This window comes from Corvus moneduloides, chromosome 4 (assembly GCF_009650955.1).
Source record: "Corvus moneduloides isolate bCorMon1 chromosome 4, bCorMon1.pri, whole genome shotgun sequence".
Classification (NCBI taxonomy): Eukaryota; Metazoa; Chordata; class Aves; order Passeriformes; family Corvidae; genus Corvus; species Corvus moneduloides.
In genome coordinates, this window is record NC_045479.1 from 10,185,695 (window position 1) to 10,198,373 (window position 12,679).

Here is a 12,679-nt window from a genome sequence, read left to right on the forward strand (position 1 = left end):
TAAATAGATGACTAATCTGCAATTTGTTTTTAGATTGTCTAGATTATTTCTACCTAAAGTCCTTTGGGAATTTTAATTCTGCATTTCCTCTGGGACAAGGAAAAGGGTGGGCATGTGGAAAATATGAATATAGGAACCTGCAGATTTCCCAGGCTCTGTGAAACACAGTATCAGATGCCCCAAGAAATCTGGCGATACAGAAACTCCTCTTTGGTTTCAGGGATCTGCTTCTTCAAGCAGCAGTAGAAATAGACAGGTGCCAGGAAAAGCAGCTACACTCTGCCTTCCTGGGAAGAGAAACATCAGGTATGCTTTCTGATAGGATCAGGAGGTAGAGGAAGACTTCCTCACGACATCCCAATTCCAGCATCAGAAATCTGTAGGGAAACTCAGCAAATGACAGCCAGCATGCAAACCTGTGTCTTTGCTTCAACACCTGTTGGTTATTCACACATGAACTATATCCTGGGTGCTGAGTTCTCTCCAGAATTCTTTCTGTGGTTTCAAAAATTTCATCTTTCCTATAGCAGTGTGTGCTGGAGATTGGAGCACATCTCTCCACTGTCTCTCCAGAGACGTACTTCTCTTCAGAGAAAAAAAAAAGAAGAAGAAAAACACTGAACCTTCTTTCTTCCACACTAAAAGACCTTTGTCCCAAACCACACATGTAGATTTTAAACAGAAAATAATATGAAAGCACAGTGCTTCCTTTATAGCAGACCTTATGTGCCTTATGCAGCTTTCTGAGTTCCTGTGTCCATGGATTTATGATGTGCTCTACACTTTCCACATTCTCAGTGTTGTTTTCCCACATTTGAAGGAGAAATGATCAAGAGATTTGTGCTGGAGTGAAATTTATTCTGTCTTAAGCTGTGTAGAGGTTCCAAATTCACCACAGCATGGAAAATAGAAATGCTGTAAGCATCTTGGGCCCTTCCCAGGCATGCAGACACCGTGCCTTCTGTAGAAATGAACATTACATTCTTGTAATTACTTCTCTTGTCAGAACTGCTTTTGCCTCTAATAGATCAGGTAAACATGAACTGAGAATATGCTATAATGCCCAAGGGGTCATTTCTGCGTGGGAAAATAGCCCCCCACCCAAGGAAGAGTTGCACTGCTCTGCAGAGGATGGATCTTGTGTGGCCTTTCTGGTAATTTAGAGTGAATTGCAGGGGCAAACCTCCAAGGGATCCTTTGTTTTGGGGTACGAAGCTGTAATTAATGTTTTAAAAAATGCCTTACAGCCCATTTTAGGGCTGTGGTAAACAGGGTCGCATTGTCCATTTTCCTTTGTGTGTGCTGGAAACTGAATGACCAGCAAGGCTCAGGTGCTGAAACCACTGTCCTGCTGTGAGGACGAGCTGGTGATGCCCCACTTCCACAGCAATTCCTGAAGGCAACACTGGCCTCCAGACTGGCCTCCATGCTGCCCAGCAAGGAACCAGCTGGATGACCTCGAGTATTCCTTGGAAACATTGGTCATTACAGCCATGGTCCAGTTCCCCACTGAGGAATACTCTCATCCTGCTGAAATTCCTCAGTGGTTTGCCAGCTGCCCTTTCCACAGAACAAAAAAAAGATCAATCACCAAACTGAGTGAGAGTAATGACTGAATTTCTTCTTCCTCCAAGATTGACAAAACAGACACACCAGAATAAAATAAAACCACACTTACAATTACCCTTTCCTTAGATCACCTATTAACCAGCTAACCAGCTCCCAGGACACTTACGTAGCTGGGATCAGCCCTTACTCAGGATTCCTGGGCATTACTTACACAGAAAGGAATTGAGACTTGGTGAGGAACCTCTCCTTATATATCTATCTGGTCCTTGAGCAAGTAGTTCTGACTTGACAAGCCTTTTGTAATTCATAACTTAATTAGGTTGCCAATTTTTACCAGTGCTATTAAAAGATTACTGACCTCCCCTGGCTAATTTTAGAAATATCGATGTCGTTTTGGCATGGCAAGGTAGAACTATTTTCTCATCAGACAATACACATAACTCCTTAATGACTGTGCTAGTGCTTAACAGGCTGCAGATCTATTTTTAGCAGTGAAGGTAATCTTCCTGCTTGGAATTGTCGAACATGCACTGATGTTCAAATATTTGTAAATGACCAGTGTACAAAAAAGCCTATCATTTAAAGAACCATATAGACAGATAACCATACTTTATTCTCTTTTCTGTGTTTGCATATTATCCATAATTCATTATTATCTCTCAAATCTGGTCAGAACACAACAGTAATCAATCAAATCTGAAGTGGGAACTGGTCTGGGGAATAAACATGCCTTACTTTGCCTAGGAGGAATATTGTGATTTGCAGCCTAATATTTTCCCCATTCCATTCCATTGCTTTTCCTTTTTGTTATTCTATGGGGATTTGTAGACTCTGCTTGCTGGCAGCTGCAGTGAAAAGTGTTCAGTTTAATTCAGTTTAGTCAGATTCCAGGCAAGCACTATATTGTGACTCTTTGGCTACATACTCCACGGCCAAAGATGAAGTTCCCTTCTGCTTACCCATCAGGAATATGCAGGATAGAATGGTTGCCTTAGTGGAATCTCATTATATCAAATATTCATTTTTAAAAGATAGTTTTCATTCTTTAAGATATTAAAGCTGATAATCTGTTGAGACATGGAAGAAGCTTTTGTCCAAAACACTGGTTTACATTGTCAGCTGGTGATGGTGCAACTGATGGATATTTCTCACTGTGTCTCACTGTGCCCTGAAGTGCCACTAAAACAAGAAGAAAGCCTGAAAATCAGGGCTGAAAACCACAGAGTGTAAACCCAACAGCCCCCTTACCTGCCACTCAAGCACTGGGCTTCCAAATTTTACCTCAATGGAACAACTCAGGGTGTCAAAGAAAAAGCATCGCTCCCGTGAACCTTTGTTGCTTTGATCCTTCCTTGATGTACAATGGGCTGTGCTCAACTGCTCAGTGAACACAGGCACTGCTCTTTTTCTCTCAGACTGAGCAGTGGTGGATTCCTCTCTCCCCATCTCCTGCTTCCAAGGCCAGCAGATGCTGCAGAGGCAGCACATTCAGCTCCCTCCGGAAGGATGTCAGTGCTTTGCTTGGTTTGAAAGTCTCACCTCACCCTATGGCAAACGATCTCTCAGCATGGGCAGGCTCCCAAGGGAATTTTCTCGAGGTCTTCTTGAAGGAAAGATGATGCCAGAGATCTGGCAAGGAGAGAGAGTCATGCCTCAGAAACCAGCATGGCTTTACCACACCCACAAAAAAAATAATAACACAGATGGTAAAATTAGGGTTGGAAATAAGGAGCACAGTGCTGTTACCACAAGCACAGCACAAAAGAGAGCCAAAGAAACTGGCATGGGAACAAACTGTGCTGGGTTCTGCGCAGAGGCAAAAGAGGCCTTGGAACTAGTGAGGAAGGTAAGATCCAGTGGAAAAACCTTGCTGCACTCTCAGTTGTTCTGGTACCTTGCAGTAGATGGCACTGCAGAATTCCCATGGGTCACTGTGTTCTTGGGCTGGCGCAGGAATAATGGAAAACTCTTCCTCTCCAAGGATATCAAGGATATTAGAACTAAAAATTAACCTAAAAAGAATCGGTAGAAAATAAGATAGAAAATATGCACTTTTAATAAAATTCCACACAACCATACAAACCCAGAAAACATTAATGGGAAATAGCCTTAAAGATTAACAAGCAGGTTTTTATTTATCACATCAGCACTAAAGGTTGTATATAAGTCTTAACTATTTATATATGGAACAGAAAACTAAAGTTGATACCAAAAGATAAATAATATATTCAGGAAGCAGCATTAAAAACCCCATCCCAACCTTTCTTTCCCTTGACTGATGATTTTTGGCTGGCAGAGGCAGGCAAAGCTGGGTAAAACCACTCCATGATGGGTTTCCAACTGGACCACAGCTGCAGCCTCGGGCTCATGGAGTTCTGGAGCCCAAGGAAACATCATTTGCAAGGCAGTAGGACTTTCCAAAGCCTAGTATGAAAAGTGCAGCTTGGACAGGTAAGACAGAGCTGGCAGCATTACCTGGGGCTGTAAGGCCCCATTTGTAGAGGACTTTGAACATTGAATTGAATAACTTCAATTGTTCTCTTCTCCATGGTCTGGCTCAATGCACATAATTTTTTCTGAGTTGTATTGTCCACAGTGACTGTAGATAAAGGGAATAAGGAACTTGTGTTAAGTTGGCTTTTTCACGACACCCAATGCCCTTAAAATGCCTTATATTGCTGTGTCACTGCAATATTTCCCCTTACAAATACTCCTTTCTGTGCATGAATGCTATCTGTGACTGTACTTGCAAATCAAGGACATGGAGTTGCCCTGACATTTTCAAGAACTGAGTTACAATGCAGAACTTTAATTTGCTCAATTCAAACAGTCTGGTTTAAAATCTTATGCAAGAGATTTCCCTGCAATCTTGGTACAAGTCTTTCCTGCAGCTTGTTGATGTGGGTTTTTTTGATTGCTGCTTCTTATTACCTGTGTTTATGAAAAGATGATGTCAGCTTAAAAGAAAAATAAAAAGAGCAATTTTATTGTGTTTCTAACTGGTTTGACACCAGGATTGATCTCTTTGGTAGTGGAGAACATAATCTCTACCACAAGGAATTTGGCTTGTCAGAGCAAACACACACATTCATGTACAGATGCATGTGCACAGGGTTCCACTTCTGACAGAAAGGGAGAGCTTGACAAGGAAGATACAAGGCCTCTTTAACCACTCTGATGACAAATTCATGCACTATTGTGGTAAGACTTTTCAGAGTGGGAGTTTTCAAAAGTCTCCAGCTCCTTCTATTCTGTTTAGAGCACAGAGGGTAAAGCAGCAACAGCAGGACTTTTGGCTGGATCGATTTAGCCTTGGGTGCCCCGGCTGAAGAAAACTCAGCAATCCTTTGCAAAACTCATCTTCTGTTTGAACAAGTGCAGTTGGAAAAGGATGAATAGCCCGATCATTGCTTTTTCAGGAAACCATCATCTGTCTGTCTGAAATGCCTCTCCATGCTGTCATAGCTATTAACAGCCCTTCTTACTGTAAACACTATTTTCCTATCTTTATTTCTCATTCGTATATTTTGTATATATAGAAGTTCTGGTGTATAATTAACTCCAGTGTATCCTGAGACACTTGGCCACTTTTTCATCCTCGTTTGTGTGACCAGGCAATTGATGAAGCAATAGAAATGTTTTCTTCTCCCCATCATTTTTGTTTTTTTAATAAGGAATGTTCACCACAGGACCAAGGGCAATTCCTTTGGCACATTTGCCTGTCCTTTCTGAATATTTATTTAGTATCATTGTTTAGTACTGAATTCTCCGATTAATCTTCAGTGACAGTAACTCCAAGAAAAAATTACACAGCTTCAAAAAGTGTGTGGGCAAATTCATGGCAGAAACATCTACTAAGGCTATTAAATACAAAACCAGAAAGTCCCTAAACTGCAAATTTCTGGAAGTTGGAAGAGTGTTCCAAGGAAGTATCACTGTATCTTTTGCTTATAATTTTCCCTGGGCATCTGCTTTTGGCCAGAGTTGGAGACAGGGTCCTGAGCCAGACGGATCTTTGGTCTGACTCACTGCTGTTGCAGTTTTACAGAGGTGTCATGAGAGAGTTGTGACAGATGCAGGGATACAGGTGAAAAAGAGCACTTTTTTTTTGTTATAAATAACACATCTCTTTTTTCCTTTTATTTCCTTCTTTCTTTTTCTCCCTGCCTCCCTCCCCCAAGTAATTAATTTGCTGTGTTTTGCTGTGTGAAGCCATTTAGCTTCAGTCATTGTTCTGCCTTTACAAATCCAACCTAACTGTAAATGTGGGGAAAGAGAAATCTCTCTATCCCTGGAGGAATTAAAGCTCTCAGTGAGAATTCACTGCTCTGATCCTTTGTGTAACCACAGTGTTGTTGCTGAGCTCCTGCTCTCTATTAGCCTCCCGTGCAGTCTAGGGTTTGACTTGGCAGAACTCAAGGTTTTCAGAGAAATTGGTTCAGCTCTTTAACCATCACGTTTACCAGCCCACATGCAAAATCCCTAAATATCAAAAGTCACGGATACTTTGAAAGCACATGAAAATCCATGACTCACATGACAGCTGTGACAAAAATGCAGTTCTTCTTATTGCCTTTTTGTTTATGGTCTTCCAGCCAATTTCCAGTCTAGAAGTTCAAGTCAATTTTCAAATAAATGAATAAAGTTTAATAGCAATACCTTGAAATCTTTGCTAAAAGTCAGATACAGTTTTGTCTGTGTTCACTTCATCTATAGCTCTTTTGAACTACAGCATAATAATAACAAAAATATATTGTTTGCTTGAAAAGTCTTTATTTTCATATTTATTTCATTTATTTAGTTTTTAAGAGTTCTTTTTGCATGTCTGGTACACAGGAATTTGTACTTATATATATTATCACTCTTTCTTTTATGTAAACTGATATGAATATCAGCCACTGCTAAAAGGGTAGTCTTCAACCAGTTGTGTGTCTTCAATCGTGTGTGATGGTAGATCAAAAAGAAAATTGTGAGGGCTGTCAACGTAGATGTCAGTTCATGAACGAATTCAACCATCACAGGTTTTGAGATCTCACACAGAGATCACTTCTCTCTGTGCTAATGCCACCACCAAATGCTGATATCTGCAGCCATTTAAGAACTTAAATGGCTGCCAAGAAGCATTATCTGGGCAATAATCTGAGCCTGACAAGGCCCATTGCAGCTCTTATCTGAGAAGGGGGTGAGGGCACATAGGGAAGGTGTCCCAGTACATGCTGTTCTGGGAGGTGTGACCTGTGACCTCTCTTCTCCTCTTTTCTCTTCTCTTCTCTTCTCTTCTCTTCTCTTCTCTTCTCTTCTCTTCTCTTCTCTTCTCTTCTCTTCTCTTCTCTTCTCTTCGTAAATAAAGAACTGGTGATGTCTTGGCAGGTTTCTCAGCCACAGGAAAGCAAGCACTGTGAGGAAGAGGAGGCCCATTCAGCCCCCCATGCTGGCTCAGGATCCAGCAGGAGAAGAGCAGGACTGCTGCTTCTATTGGGTCTTTGAACCAAACACAGTCTCTCCCAAAGGAAGGATGACACACAGCTCCTGGTGACAGCTCCTGATCTTTCCACCTGTGTCACGCCCAGGTTGGTCTAACAGCTGTTGTTTTGAACTCCTCCTGTGGAAGCAGTGACAGGACGAGACCTTACCCAGAAACAGCAGCTGGATGTGCTGGGCATTCCAATGCAGCCCAAGGCACTGTAGAAGCCTCTCTAAGTTCACACAAACACTTATTAAAAAACTAAGAAATGGGAGGTCAAACAGAAGCCTATATGCTCCTGTGAAATAGATCTGCTGTAGGGGGGAGGAATCATCCAAGGACATGGAGGATTAAATTACTCTGTGGAGCTCAGTCTTAATAACAATAGTGGTGATCATCCCCTGCCCCTGAACACGGGCCAGTCAGTGCTATCTCATGAGCAGGGGCAGAGTTGCCACTGTGGAGGCAGGAACATGGGCTGCAACAGGCTTTCAGCAAGGCCAGGGACAGTTCTGTCTGGGTGAATGGGATGGCTCAAATGTGATGGCCTAGAAAGTGCAAAAACTGCTTTCCCTTTAAAGGGGAATACTCGGCATCAGAAGATACTGAGCCAGAAACAGGGAGCCACACTTCTTACTCTGGGCTCACCTGCCAGCCTCGAAATGCTGAAGGTGCATTTCTGAGTATTTGCAGTTTTGTTCTAATTACAGGCTGAAATTGTAATTCCTTCCTTCCTTCCTTCCTTCCTTCCTTCCTTCCGAATTCCTTCCTTCCTTCCGAATTCCTTCCGAATTCCTTCCTTCCTTCCTTCCGAATTCCTTCCTTCCGAATTCCTTCCTTCCGAATTCCTTCCTTCCGAATTCCTTCCTTCCTAATTCCTTCCGAATTCCTTCCGAATTCCTTCCTTCCTTCTGAATTCCTTCCTTCCGAATTCCTTCCTTCCTTCCTTCCCTCCTTCCTTCCTTCCTTCCTTCCTTCCCTCCTTCCTTCCTTCCCTCCTTCCTTCCTTCCCTCCTTCCTTCCCTCCTTCCTTCCCTCCTTCCTTCCCTCCTTCCCTCCTTCCTCCTCCTAATTACTTCAAAATATAGACATTAGCAATTCAGCCTGTTCCCTTGCTTCTCTAACAATAAGAGTGTGGTGCCTTTCAGGAACACGTACTGGGTAAGTTTTCTTGTCATTTCTATATTTACACTTGCTTTTTGCTATGGTTTCCAACTTTGCCATTTTCTTGGTATATTCTTATTAAGGTGTTTGAAATGATATTTGGGTTGCTTCACCTCCAATAGTAATGCTTCTTAATTTTAAGAATTTATTTAATTACTTTAAAAAAAAAATTACGTGGTTTTCTTTCTCTTATGACTTCTTTTCCCTTCATTTTGTGTCTTGGTGAAATGTTCTTATCTGCAACAGAAATGAACAAATTTTCCTGTTTCTACTACTATATATTTTAGAATCACATCTTTGAGCAATTCCTCCTGAAGACCTGTTGGCTGCTTTCTGGCTTTGACTTCTTTTGGAGAAATTGTAACCTGTTGGGCCTTAATTATAATGACTCCAAGATTCTCCAGCTGTCTTGGATTTTACTATTTCCTCTTGCTGTATTTCTTCCACTACTCCACCTCTTCTTTGCCTCCAACTCTTCTGCTCTTCTTCTGATGAACGGAATTAAAACTTTCACTAGCAGAAATTATGGTGTGCAGCTGTGCACACCATTTGCTGATTCCAGATTCTTTCCCTCTGTTTATGCTTTCCACACAGATTGTTGCTGCCACTGGAAAAACAAATTAAATGAAGCTGGCACCCAGCTCACTGGTGAGACTAGCCGTAAACAAGCTGGGGAATGTTGGAGCGGGGAGATGGCCCTAAGAAACTGAAATAAAATAAAAAGTCCAGCTGCAGAGAACCATTCAGCACAAATGCCTAGAAAGTATCCTGAAGGTGAGGCGTCCCAAAGGGGGATGACTGTGGGTTGGTTTTTATTGAGTTTAATAAGCTTTGGTGTCTTTCTCCAGGTTGGGGAGGTAGCAGGTTGACTTGGAGGCCCTGGGAAAGATTTCTAGTAAAGGACTGATTTCCATCCTCCTATCCTCAGCTAACTGTTTTGCTTGCTGATTAGTTAATGAGTACGGAGAATAAGGGGAAACATTCCCTGCTTTGTGTTAACATCCACATGTGGGTCTGCTGAGATAGTTCAAGTCTGGAACGCGACTGGCAAAATGTTGGGCACCTTCCAACGTGTGTTGCCAGCTGCATGTGAATATGCATCCCTGAAATGCTAGCACTTGGCAGCCATCAGGATCTGCAAATATTAAAGTATTCATTCTTGGATCTACCTATATGTTTATAACTTGCCTTCCCCAACTGTGTGTGAGAGTCCAAAACCAAAGAATCCCCAAATACCCTTTATGTGCTCCCTGGCTCTCACTCCCACACGCACTCATACGTGCATGTGCATGTATGCATAGTTATTAGTCAAAAATACATGCAGTCAGACCCCAAAAACAAGGCAGAAAGGAAAGCTGCCCTTGAAGGGACATCGCTCACAAGATGCAGCATTTGCAGCTTCATTTTTGTTCTTTTATTTGACAGCAGATCTTTCACTTTTCTTCTTCTTTTGTAAGGTATTCTGAGCTGCGTAAGAAGTCACCAGAAACTTGTGGAGGGCAACAGGGTGGATTAAGGGCACTTCAAACCTGAGAATCTATGGGATGGGAAGGAAGCTGCAGGGTAAAGAGGGGGGACTTCTAAAGGAAAGAATAAAGCAACTTGTATAGGTTTTTGGGCTCTTATTCCAAATGAACTTGCAAACCTCTTCTCCTGTGGGTCCTGCCAAGTGATTTCAGCCATTGCAAGTGATGATTGCTGCACATTCCTCTGTCGCAGAGGCAGCAGGCATGGCTGGAGAAACGTGGGATTTAACAGCTGGCCGGGGGAAGGGTGGAAAAAGCAGAAAATGACCCCCTACATTTGAAAGGTGTGATGTTTCTTGCTTGTCCCCCTTGCCCCCACAGCGCTTCCTTTCCTCCCTCCTACACACACATTAATAAAGCAAACGAGGATTTCAAGCTATGCAGTTCTTGGAAATAGGCTGGAGAGCCGACGGCACTGTAACCAATGTGTGATTCTCCTTTTAGGAACGAGTCCCATGTGCTGTGTACAGTGCTGGGACCTCTCTGCCAGCTGGGGAAGAGGCAAAGTCTTAGCTGAAAGTTCCCTCAGTGCTGGGAAAAACAGTATTTGTGAAAGCACATTGGTATTATATATGTAAGATATAATGTGACTTTGTCTTTTGCAAAAGTTCCTATCCAGCCGGGCACGGAGCTGGGAGACCCTGAGCAGGCAGGACACTTCACAGTCAGACTGAAGATGGTAAACACACACAGGACATAAAAGTTTGATGTTCTTTGGAGGGAAACCTGGTCAGAAGTCAAGCTTTTGATGTGGACACAAGCCTCATCTCCTTGCCTTGCTTCTGCAGCCGGTGGCTCCAAATTCCAGTAAAGTCACACTGGAGATACAGTCTTTTCTCTCACCCTTTCAGCCCCGCTGCCACCACCACCACCTCAAACTGGCTGGTGCATTGGAGGTCCTGCTTTCATCTGACTCATTCTCCTTTTCTGTCACAGTGACCTCCAGTGGTTCTCTTCATTTATGTCCTTCATGCTGTGTCCCTCTAAAAAACTGAGCTAATATTTTCCCTTTTTTCTTTTCTATTTTTTAAAAACATCCACAGAGCAAAACGTGTTGAAGGGAAGAAATCAGAGTGCATCAGTCTTTTAATCAGATTGTTATTGTTGCTTGTGTGGGCACTGGATTCCTCCCCACTGAACATGAAGGAAAGGCATGCATCTGTGAGACTGGTGAAATAATTAACTGGCGAAAACAGAACCATTATTTGTGACTATTAAATGAATGAGTAAAACTGTTCTCAGATCTGCCAAAATGTTCACATACAAAAAATCAGACTGCTCAAGGGGAGGGACAGGGTGAGAGGCTTGGAAAAACTGATTTGCTGAAGTTTGAAGCAGGTCAGGGGAGACTGGGGGAGGGGAAGGGACTAACTTCATCTCTGAGGTGGTCCCACTTTCAAGAACTTTGTGAGCCCTCTTTCTGGAAGTGGTTCTCTTTATACATTCAGACTTGGCTGGCAGCAGTCACCTTGCTTGGCCTTCCCTTATTTAAAGAAACAGCTGCATATGTCAGTGTTTTTGTTGCTCTTACTTTGTACCTTGTGCCAGAAGCTCTGAAGTTATAAGCCTGCTCACCTTATATGTGCAGCTTATAAATCTGTACTCTACAGAGGGCTGATGGGACAGTCCTGGAGGACGGGGATGAAAGGGGAGGGCATCAGAGGCTAAGACTGAGACACCTCTGTAGGCAAAGAAAAGACAGATCACCACACGCTGGAAGAGAAATTGTGTTGAAAATGAGTCAAATGCTGTCAGACTCGGAGGGGTCCTTGGGGGTATTTTTCGTGGAAGCAAAACTACCAGTGACCCCAAGAGAAGGTTTGCATGACTAAGGGCCCTTGAATACTGCCCTAGAGCCTCCCTTGCCCTGCCTGTCCATGCCCCACAATGGCATAAAAAACCAGAAGTCTGGGTGTTTAAGGAAAATCCTCACAAATGAATTTATAGTCTACTCTATTGGGGGAAATTCACATTTAAATTTCCCAGCTTGGAAATGCCTGCAGTGTTCACTTTTGCTTGGACATAGCGTATGTGTCTCATCTGCTGTGACCTTCCTTATTCTTGATAGCCCTGTCTAGTGGCAGTAGGTAAATATTGGTGAAATGAGGGATGAGTCCCAAGAATCCAGTGAGAGATCAGCCTCTGGTTTCTGGGCTAACTACTGATACTTTTTCGAGCTGGATGAAGAGCCTGCCCTGAGACGAGCTTCCCCAGGAAAATGGTTAAAACACCAAGCCCGATAGAGCTCAAGGAGCATTTGGACAATGCCCTCAGGCACAGGATGTGACCCTTGTGGATGGTGCTCTGCAGGGCCAGGAGTTGGACTTGGTGATCCTTATGGCTCCACCCTTCCAGCTCAGGATATTCTGTCATTCTGTGATTCTGAGGTTCTGTGATTCTGGGATTCCCTGATGATTCTGGGATTCTGTGGTTCTGAGACTCAGTGATTCTGTGGTTCTGTGATTCTGTGATGATACTGGGATTCTGTAATTCTGGGATTCTGGGGTTCCATGAATCTGTGGTGCTGTGATCCTGTGGTTCTGTGAGCCTGTGGTTCTGTGGTTCTGTGATTTTGTGGTTCTGTGCCTCTGTGACTGTGTTTCTGTGATTCTTTGGTGACTCAGTGATTCTCTGGTTCTGTGATTCCATGAATTTGTGATTCTGTGACTCTGTGGTTCTGTGGTTCTGTGATTCTGTGACAGTGATTCTGTGGTTCTGTGGTTCTGTGATTCCATGAATTTGTGATTCTGTGACTCTGTGGTTCTGTGGTTCTGTGATTCTGTGACAGTGATTCTGTGGTTCTGTGATCCTGTGCTTCTGTGGTTCTGTGATTCTGTGAGCCTCCCCCTGCTCTCGAAGCAGCTGATGTTCTGGTAAGCACATCCTGCAGAGCCCAGGGCCGTGTGCTGGGCCTGGGGATAGCTCCTGCTAACATCAACAAAAGCTCTGCAGGGTG